Genomic DNA, 11,472 nt, shown 5'->3' with positions numbered 1-11,472 from the left:
GGAAATGATCTAACAAATACAATCAAATCCAGTTACTGCTCTGTGTTCCAGAAGCAGGAGACATCCATCAGTCAGCATGAAAAAACCAACCGAGCTGCTTTGGAGGTTGACTAACTTGCCAGACCCCCAAAAGTTGTTTGTCGTGCCAATTTGGAAGAACCATGTCCCTAGTGTTGGAAACGCATGAAAGCGTTTCAGCAATGGTAGCTTTCTATGTGCTTTCTATGTATCTCTCCATCATTGCAATTTTTCCATAATTTTTTCATTCCATTTTACACATTAAGCCGGTATAAAAGAGGATAACCTACACAGAATATATATATATTATATACTATAAGTAGTTATTAGTTATTGTAATACTGTAAATAGTAATTGATTTCGGGAAAATCAGCAAAAGAAAATGCAACTTAAGTTGGTGCAACTATTCTAGTCGTAAAACCATTACACCACTTCAGATAAAGTGGGTTTAACAAGATGATGTACTTAAGAGAGCTCAAACAATGAAGAAAACTGGATGTGTTTTTTTCGTCGGCTTCATGTCTGCCATATTTTGTTCTCTAATTTGTTTCCATTGCACATTGTCATATTTTGCTTTTATCGATAGTCAGTTCTGAACGCACTCATATTTTAGGCTAACATTAGCTTCTCTGTCCTGCTCCATTGGGTTTAGGGTTACACTCCAGAAACCTCAGCCAAACTCGATGTCCATATAATGTGATTGGCAAGTCCTTTTCTCTTCTTAAAACATACTGTTACTAGTCAGCTGCAGAAAGTATTTTCAACCATCTCATGAAGCTTAAGTTAGAGAGTGCAAAATGGCCCCAAATTATTGAAGAATGTACATTTTAGCACGCAAGATCAAGCTGAGAGGTGGATTCAGCTCTGAAGTAGTTCTGTTAGCCTGAAGCAGATGAGCCTGCTACAGTAATTATCCTCACTCAAGTAATGATGTAATTGACATCTGTCTATTAAACAAATGGTAAAGATCCAGGTTAACTTTTTCTCTCTTGCAGTTCATACGTTGTATTATCTCATCTGCAGTAGAAGATAATGGTAGGGATGGAATGATGTGAAATTCATCACAGGCACAATGGACCCTTGGTTATTTGGAATAAAAGAAACCTGACACTAATGCAAAGTGAGCATAATCTTCAGTCTTCCTCTTAATGGGGTGATGGAGGACTGACTAATGAGCTAAATTTCACTTGTTAAGAGGCTTATTTTTGTACCAACTAAATGGGATTATTTACCACTGCTCTTTGGTCTTAGGCGGGATCATGAGCAGAAGTTCACTTTCATCACTCTCAAATGCTGTCTTACAATAACTTCATTATTCTCAGGCTAACCTGTTGAAGCATGAAGTTGGAAACCTGGATGACCAGTATGTGCAGTACTACAAACTCTTTGTGAGACAGTATTTTTTCCTGCAAAATCTCAAGTCAAAAATCTTTGTATTTGAGGAGTTTTGCAAGATCATTTGTGAAAAATGTTACATTTTATTGCGACCCCTTAGAACAGTTCATTAACATGTTGAGGACTATAAACCTTCTCGTCCCTTATCTGGCATATCGGTGATTGTTCCTGTTCTCTACAAAGAGACCGCTTACAGATATCCATTGAAAGAATACTGTTTGAGAAAGGATCGGACCCACTATGTCTTTATACCTATGTAAACAAAATTTATAGTCAAAGCTTCGCCAATCAAATTTTTTTATATCAACAATGGATAATCATGTGCTAAGTGAAAGGGGTTGCTCATAGTGACGAAACCATTGAGAGTGATTACCCGACTGCAGTTTCTCTCTACTTTGTTAGCATCTTTTAGCTCATTGTTTTGGTTTATGATCCAAATTGCAGACAAAGCAACAGCTGAACATACTGGAGCATTTAGCAGCTAAACAGGCAGATATTTTTCTTAGAAATTGATGGAGACCAATCTAGAGCTAAAAAGAGAGACAATGCTGAACAGGTGGTGTAAATGTGTAAATGAGTACATATTACTTGACCAAGTGGTCAAAATCAATTAATACCGTTTAATAGTTGTTACAGTATTTACATCCGAAACTCATTTAACAAATGATTCTTCTTTAAAGTCAGATGGCTATAAGTAGCTGTGGAAAATATTATTTTGTTGGTAATTGTTTTTTACATTCATAAATATATATATATATTTATTTTTTTTGGATTATTTTCATTTTAAATTCATTATATGAATTTTGTATGGTTTATAATAATATAAACACCACATGAGTCAACAACAATGTGCAACAAAGCCCACACCACATCATAGATTTTTCTGTCATGAAAAGCTACATCCCTCAGCAGTGTTGCAAACCGCACAGGAAAATGTTTTAGGATGATGTTTATTTGTTTCTGAGCCTGTAGGCAGTGAAAGATATGTCTTTTATATAAGAGTTTTAGAGTCATTTTTGCAAAACAATAGTGCTTTTTCTCTGTGGGTGTGTGAGCTCATTTCAGGAAATTACTCTCGAAATGACCAACTGTTTATAAATCCTCCTCTTGGCAGATATGTGTGCATGGTACATATTAGCTTCACAAGCATGACTCTAATTTAGAGATGGCCATGGGGTTAAATCACCTTTCACCGTTTCATATTTGACCAGTCAGTTTCAATTAATAATATTTTTGTAACTGTATTTAATCCTATTACTCTCAGAGCAAAATTTTCATAACATACAGGTGCATCTCAATAAATTAGAATATCATGGAAAAGTTCGTTTATTTCGATAATTCAATTCAAAAAGTGAAACTCATATATTATATAGATTCATTACACACAGAGTGAAATATTCCAAGCGTTTATTTATTTTAATTTTGATGATTATGGCTTACAGCTAATGAAAACCCAAAATTCAGTAGCTCAGAAAATTAGAATATTGTGAAAAACCTCAATATTGTAGACTCACGATGTCCCACTCTAATCAGCTAATTAACTCAAAACACCTGCAAAGGTTTCCTGAACCTTTAAATGGTCTCTAAGGCTGGTTCAGTAGGCTACACAATCATGGGGAAGACTGCTGACTTGACAGTTGTCCAGAAGACAGTCATTGACACCCTCCACAAGGAGGGTAAGCCACAAAAGGTCATTGCTAAAGACGCTGGCTGTTCACAGAGTGCTGTATCCAAGCATATTCATAGAAAGTTGAGTGGAAGGAAAAAGTGTGGTAGAAAAAGGTGCACAAGCAACAGGGATAACTACAGCCTTGAGAGGATTGTGAAGCAATGGCCATTCAAGAATTTGGGGGAGATTCACAAGGAGTGGACTGAGGCTGGAGTCAGTGCATCAAGAGCCACCATGCACAGACGTATCCAGCACATGGGCTACAACTGTTGCATTCCTCGTGTCAAGCCACTCCTGAACCAGAGACAACGTCAGAAGTGTCTTACCTGGGCTAAGGAGAAAAAGGACTGGACTGTTGCTCAGTGGTCCAAAGTGGTCCTCTTTTCCGATGAAAGTAAATTTTGCATTTCATTTGGAAATCAAGGTCCCAGAGTCTGGAGGAAGAGTGGAGAGGCACATAATCCAAGATGCTTGAAGTCCAGTGTGAAGTTTCCACAGTCAGTGATGATTTGGGGAGCCATGTCATCTGCTGGTGTTGGTCCACTGTATTTTATCAAGTCCAAAGTCAACGCAGCCATCTACCAGGAAATTTTAGAGCACTTTATGCTACCTTCCGCTGACAAGCTTTATGGAGATGCTGATTTCATTTTCCAGCAGGACTTGGCACCTGCCCACACTGCCAAAAGTACCAATACCTGGTTTAATGACCATGGTATCACTGTGCTTGATTGGCCAGCAAACTCGCTTGACCTGAACCCCATAGAGAATCTATTGGGTATTGTCAAGAGGAAGATGAGAGACACCAGACCCAACAATGCAGACGAGCTGAAGGCCACTATCAAAGCAACCTGGGCTTCCATAACACATCAGCAGTGCCACAGGCTTATCGCCGCCATGCCATGCCGCATTGATGCAGTAATTCATGCAAAAGGAGCCCCGACCAAGTATTGAGTGCATATATATATGAACATACTTTTCAGTAGGCTGACATTTCTGTTTTAAAAATCCTTTGTATTATTGGTCTTATGTAATATTCTAATTTTCTGAGATACTGAATTTTGGGTTTTCATTAGCTGTAAGCCATAATCATCAAAATTAAAAGAAATAAACGCTTGAAATATTTCACTCTGTGTGTAATGAATCTATATAATATATGAGTTTCACTTTTTGAATTGAATTATCGAAATAAACAAACCTTTCCATGATATTCTAATTTATTGAGATGCACCTGTAAGCCTGTAAAAATCACACAACAATTCACAATGCATCTCAATGTATCGCATCCTCAGTTTTATATTTTTCATCAATTAATAGAAGCAGTCAGATAAATCAAATTTACATACCTGTAGTGACAAGAGAACAACATGTAAAGTTGGGGAATAATATTCTGTGAATTTAAAGACAGTTCATACTGTATTCAATATTTAACTTCCTGGTACCTATTCTGCTATTCTAATATTTTTTATAACACAACAGTGACACAGTAAATCGGGGAAGTATTGCGCTGTACGCTGCGAGGCATAATCTAAAGCATTACAGAATATTATTAGAAAGATTGCAATGAAGTTACACATTTGAAAATTAATTTTAAGATCTGTGCCACATTATGTAATCGTTTTTAAAAGTTAAACTAATCAGGCTAACACAGACCACAGCTAAAAAAATAGTACCTCAATGTTAAGGTTGTGATGTGGATGTGTGGGTGGAAGATTTCCCTCCGGGCAATGTGGTTTTATGGTATGTAACTTACTATTTGCATGTATTTCATCAGGTCATTGATTTGGTGGCTGTGCTATACATTTATAACTTTATTTATTTGTTGTTCAAACTGTAATAGAAATGTTCTTTCTGTAAGAAGAAATGCATGTAAATTGTTATTCAAGATATGCATGAGCTTGGACATTTCAGAATTACCATTGGTGAAGGAAGTAGCACGGATCAAACGCTTCACTTAGAAATGCACAAGCACATTCTTGAGAATTGAGCATATCGGGTTTACTGATGACAGCTTTCTAAGTGGTTTTTGAAATCACTGTGACTTAGTGGCTGGTGGCAGAATTATTCTGAAATTAAATAAATTTGAAATGAGAGCCAAAGGGGTGCTGCTGGACAGATATAAGAGTCAGGGAAGCAGGTTTTCAGGTGCATGTAATAGTACCATAGACTCAAAACCCCAAGAGCTCTTGCCCATAGCAACACACACACACCGGTGCACACATAACAAACAGTCCAATGACCAGCAGCTAACAGGTGTATTTGGAGTTAATGGTCCGAGAGGAATCTGCTACCGGATTTCAAAGAGCTCAGATTGTCCTCCCTCACGTACAGCTCTGTGCCCAGTCTGCCTATCTTGATAAAATTGAAAGTCCAATAATTGAGTTACCCTTTCTGTGTCTGAGGTAGAATGATAACTTTAAAAGCAACACTTGGTACATTTCTAAGGCCTTTTAATGTAGCAAACACAGTTGATATCACACTAGTTTTTCAAGTCCTTCACACAAAAATTCAAGTAGCTAGTGTTTCAATCATATATTCACATAAGATTTGTTTATCATTAAACCATAGCTATTACTTTTTTCTGCCGTTATAGATCCAAAGCAAGTGAATTCTTTACTGTCAAATCACTGTCTTGATTGCACAAATATGTTGCAATGGCCAGATTTTTTTTTAACAGAACTTCAGCATAAATAAAACATGTGATACAACCGTAGAGCAAATAAGTATTCTGCAGAGCCACAGTGAGGAAAACCATTGATTGTATATCTATTGGGAAAACAGTTTGGCCACTTTTTTGTTTGGGCCAGAGACACCGTTTTTCTGTGCCTTTTTATTTTTGGAATCAAATTCATGTTTATATGCCTACTGTCGCAAAAATCTCCTCAAAGGCTAAAAACATGCTTCGAGTCACGGTTACGCCTGTGAGACAGAACTGAGTGTAGACATCTTCATTGATTAAAATAAGAGCGTATCTGTTGTGTGAAACATGCAAGAGACAAACACGTCTGATACACTTGCAGTCTAGACGGGGGGGTTATCCAATTGTGGGTTGTGTTAATTCAATCAAACATTACAGAACTGGTTGTTGCATACAAACCTGGTAGAGACTGCACATGTATAGTTTACACCTCTTTTCAGAGATGAGTAAGAAGTAACTTATTTTTTCCATCTTTTCTTAAATCACAAACACAGGAGAGAAGTTAATTTAGACCAAAATTGTAAAATGATTCACCAGATTTTTTTTTTCCACTTGCCTCTCAAGGATATCATGTGATGTGCTTTCTTCTAATTAAATATTTTTCAGCTCAATCTTAAGCCCAAAGATGTATTAGAAGCAGTTTCACATCTCCGTCCAGTACTAGATTTGTTTGCTAAGTGCATGCTAGCTGCTTCAGCACACAGTAAACATGCAGTAAAAGCTGCAAGCGCTGCGGTGCACGATTTGTGAGGCAAGCATGTTTACTGATGGAGTGGCAAGTGCATTTGTGAGGTCAGAATGCTTTAGAGGCGTTAGTCTGACTCTGCTCCTGGCTCCAAACACCAATAAGAAAGCTAAATGTCGCATTGAGGCTCTGTTTTATTGTCAATGTGTTCACTGCTTTTACAATGATGTCCCTGGCTGCAGTGCATCTCAACTATTCAACAAACTGCTTCCTCTTAGCCAATATCACGTTTTTGGATTACCATTTGTTTCAAGGTCACAGTGATGGTTATGTCATGTTAATGTTTTTGTCTTTAATGATCCTTACTTGCTGCACTGGATTGACATTGCACCAAATGCTTTCCTATTACTGAGGAGGAAAAGTAAAAAATGTACCATAATAATATGTAAATGTGAGGTTAGATTATCACGTGATCTGACATCTAATGCTGTAGCAAATCGTTGCAGAATGATAAAACAACAGCTGTAACCTGACATCCAGAGCAAATCTATAATTGTTCTATCAACAGTATCTTCCTTTAATATAAATTCATATAATCTGGACTAGAATTGTTTTATCTCTCTTCTTGCAATGAGCAAAAATGTATGTACACATAAATACAAATGTGACCAAACAAGACTAGAAGTCTACAGCCATGCAGCTGCACTTAGGCACAGCTGTGCTTTGAGCTAAATGTTAACAAATCCTAATTTAGCATGTTAGCATGTCAACATTTGCTAATTAGCGCTAAAGACAGCTCAGGCTTTTTGTCTGTAGTTTTGCAGGTATTTAGTCAAAACCAGGGTATTTGACAAAATAAAATGTTGACCTGTATATGGCACTAGATAAAAAGTAATAGGATCACTAAATTCAGTAGGATACATGGTCTGGGAGCCACAAATGTTTAAACCAAATTGAATCCAGTAATTTTTGAAATATTTCACTATGGACCATGGTGGACCAAACAGAGCTACACTTCAATCCTTACAGAGCAACACTGCTTGCATTGCCTAAAATAAGTAACTTAAGGTTTAAACAATGCATCTCTGCAGTTGGGGTAAAAAGAAAACATACTCATATCGATACAATTTGTTGATTTATCAAGTCACCACTGTGCATCAAAGACATCGCATCAAAGACATCACACGAAAGCAACAGAATTCAGAACAGCATGTTGTGTTCATATAATGGAAAGAGAGTATGATGGAGAAGTGCGATTCATAAGGCGGAGCTGATTTATCACATAAATAAAAGCAACAGGAACAAAAAAAAAATGTTTACCGGTCATAATGAATGATTAAACTGATGTCCATTCTTTTATAAACTAAAGGCATTGTGAATGCGTGTAACCCAGTTACGTTTATGTGACATCACCGCAGCTTTTAATGAAAAGCGAATCACAATTATTAAAACATCTAATCACTATGTTCTATCAAGTTTTCAATCTTCGCCCCTTTGTGGTATGAGTCATCTGCAGCTATCTGTTTATTATCAGTTTCTTTTTTTTATTTTTAGAGCAAACAAGCCAAATATGATTGGGTTGGCACACTGGCTCAAACAATGTGTGTTCTGTCCCTCAAACATGAAACGGGCATTAGGTAAGGGGTATTGTTGAGTTGTTTGCTTTATATCCATTCAAGATCCACTGCTACTTCCTGTAAATTACATTCAGAGTGGGAAAACCCGCATATAAACAACTTTTCCAGACGCACCACAGGAAGCCTTATCCTGTTATTGTTTTGGAAGCACATGTCTCAGATCCTGACTTAAAAAAAAGCCAAACCAGAAACTCAGGAAGCTCCTGTAATGAAGCAGAGCATTCTCTCAGAAGTGAGACCCACCTGAACAACACCGCATGCAATGTCGTTTAACAAGTTTGAAAGTTACAGCTCCATGCTTGAGTGAGATATGTCTCGAGTTGGTGTGATGTATGACTTAATTTTGCTTGTTTACACGCACTTCAATCTTACAAGCCTCTGAAACATGTGGCTATAATATCAGAAATCTCCAACACCCTTTCATCTAGAGAGGCCAATGGCTCAAGGTAGTGCTTTAAGTGACATTAGCATGCAGAATATATCATGCACCCACTGAGCCAGGAGTGAAAGCATCCCTCTGCACCCTGCTGTGCTGGTCTACTTTTCACATGCGCCTCAAGACACAAGATCACCCAGAGGAAAATGGTTGGCTGAGAACCTTGTGTACTGAGTGATTACATAAGCAGCAGGAGCCGAAAGTATTAGCGTGCAGATCCTTTGTATCTTACTTCATCAGGGGCTTGGGCCTGAACCTTGCCTCTAATTAGATCTGTCAACTCAAAGCCCAATATCTGTGGGAATGGCACAGAGAACGGCTGAGCAACTGGAACCTCTCTCTCTCTCTCTCTCTCTCTCTCTCTCTCTCTCTCTCTCTCTCTCTCTCTCTCTCTCTCTCTCTCTCTCTCTCTCTCTCTCTCTATATATATATCTATATATATATATATATATATATATAGCACAATAACAGCAAAATATTTTTTCCATATTCTGCCTCATCACTCTGGCCTGGCCCTGACATTATACAAATCCCTTTCAATATTTCTGAAGGTTTTCTCAGGCAATGCCATTAATATAAGGACATTTTTCCATCTGTAATCTTTCTTACTTTCCGTCTATTTCCATGACAGTTAACACTCACCACAAGAAACCTGGACCTTTCTCAGCCTTGTCATCTTAATTTGTTCTCATCATGGCAAAAAGAAACTCTCTACCATACTCTTCTCTACTTTAGCATTCAAGTATATGCTTCTACTATTGCAGCCTTCTATCCTTCTAATCCGTCATTGGAAACTTGTTCAGGTGTTTCTCATCAACTACTAAAATCACGCACTTTTAGGTTTATCACCAGGAATTTGCCCTCAAAACGAGACAGATTTTTAATTATGGAAATAAGCAAATTGTGTACCAGATTTATAAAAAATACCGATATATTTACATCAGTGAGGGCCCAGAATAACAACATATCCAGGCTGTCAAAATAGCAAATACCCTGCATCCATTGTTCACATCTTGCCGTAGGTTTTCCATGATGTTTGTATGTACATTTTTACCAGTGACTTATCACCTGAGCTTGATTACCTGGTAAACATGAGGTGGTCACCTAATAATTCTGGACTTTACGAGTTGATGGAGAACATCATATGTTCCATTAATCAATGTAGCAGCATGTCGTGGATTGTGGGATACTTAGGGCTGCAGAGTAAACATTGCACAGGTTGTGCACTCCAAAGTCAGACTGTACAGTATTTCTCAGCTCCATTAAGGAATCTTTGAAATGGGACAGACCTTGCCAACTTGTTATGACATTTAGTCTAGAACTGCAGACCTTGTGGGATCCAGCACCTGAAGTGGGACACAGCTTATTTCTAACAATACAATCTTGCACATTGTGTACATCTTCTATCATATACTCACCAACGCTAACTTATAAAGTCCAAACTCCGGACACCAAGATGACTTGACTTCAGTCTTACCATGTAATGAAATGGTCCCATTGAACCTTCTCTAACAAAAACCCCTTAAAGCTTTGCAGCACTGACTGTTGCTTTTCTTGTTTTGGTCATAAAACCATGGAAAAACGCATCACTTTCTTCCACATCTACGACTTCCACAAAATGGACTCATCAATCCATCAACCATTTTCTGCTGAGCGGTAGCGATATTCTAGCTTCATCAAACTTTCCAATTTTCAGTGCTGGCTTTGTTTCCTTGATGTGATTGTTATTTTGTTGTTATTGTTGTTTTCATACTATATCCAGTTTCATTCCTCACGTGCTGGCTCATTTCACGCGGATCACCAAATGTTGTGTAAGTGAGGTCATTAAATGTTTACAATCCAAATTCACAAGTCACATCATTAAATTTAATGCACCATTCTTCTTCTTTTTTCCTTATCCCTTTCATTTCCAGCCAGCGCTAAATCATCTTCAGTCTCCAGTAGATCTGCAATTTTTCCGAAACCCAAAGCCACAAAAAGTGGGAACAGCTCTGCCGTTGGTATAAAGTAGGACCAGAGAGCCTTTTCCTGCAGGTTTTGCAGCTGCTGGAAATTTAAAGAGCTGCACAGTAGTAGACAAATCTGCACTTTTCAGTACTTCTGACTGTTTGTATTGGTGTCACTGTGTTTAATAAATCATATAATCCAGCATTTTCTTAAATTTTCAACAAGATTTGTTAAAAAGTCAGCGTTTTACCTAGTAACTTATTAATGGCCATGAAGTGTTCGATTTCACATATATACTGCAGTTTGCTGTATATTATTTCTGTGACACAAGACACTAAAACAACATTTAGGCAGAAGAATGTCAGACATTTTGTATTTTAAATGGAAATAAATACAAATCCTACTTCTGTAGTTTTTGTTAAACTTTTACTTACTGTAACATATCCTCTCATCTCACAAGATGAATTCATTTAATTCATTTACTAAGACATTTCTGCGTAATGCTTTCTACATTTATGTATCTTGGTTTTCATGTTGTAAATCACCATAATCCATTAAGTAATAGTAAAAATGATAAATAATAATCACCTTCATTTTAGTCATCAAAATCTAATGCAGCATTGCATTTGGTAACACATATGGGAAGGAGGAAGAAATATTTGTTCAGAGGAATCGCTGGAATGTAGCACATGGACATTAACATGGGCGTTGTGGTACATTGCCAGTAGAATTTAACAGCGTATGTTTGTTTTTTCCTCATGTCCATGAAGGTAACACGTAGTCATTGTCACTTGTTTTTTAACAACAACCCGATGACCATAAATCCAATATAATGACTAGCAAAAATTACACTCACAGGGGTTCTCTGTGGTGTCATTTAAGCAAAAACAAATTCTAAAATAAACTGTTATTCTTGTCATTTTGGACTGAATCTTCGGTACATCATCAAGGTTTTCCCAAAGCATAAAGTAACCGAGTCCTGTAGTCTGG

The sequence above is a fragment of the Anoplopoma fimbria genome, chromosome 17, assembly GCF_027596085.1.
Source record: "Anoplopoma fimbria isolate UVic2021 breed Golden Eagle Sablefish chromosome 17, Afim_UVic_2022, whole genome shotgun sequence".
Classification (NCBI taxonomy): domain Eukaryota; kingdom Metazoa; phylum Chordata; class Actinopteri; order Perciformes; family Anoplopomatidae; genus Anoplopoma; species Anoplopoma fimbria.
This window is presented reverse-complemented; position numbering follows the sequence as displayed.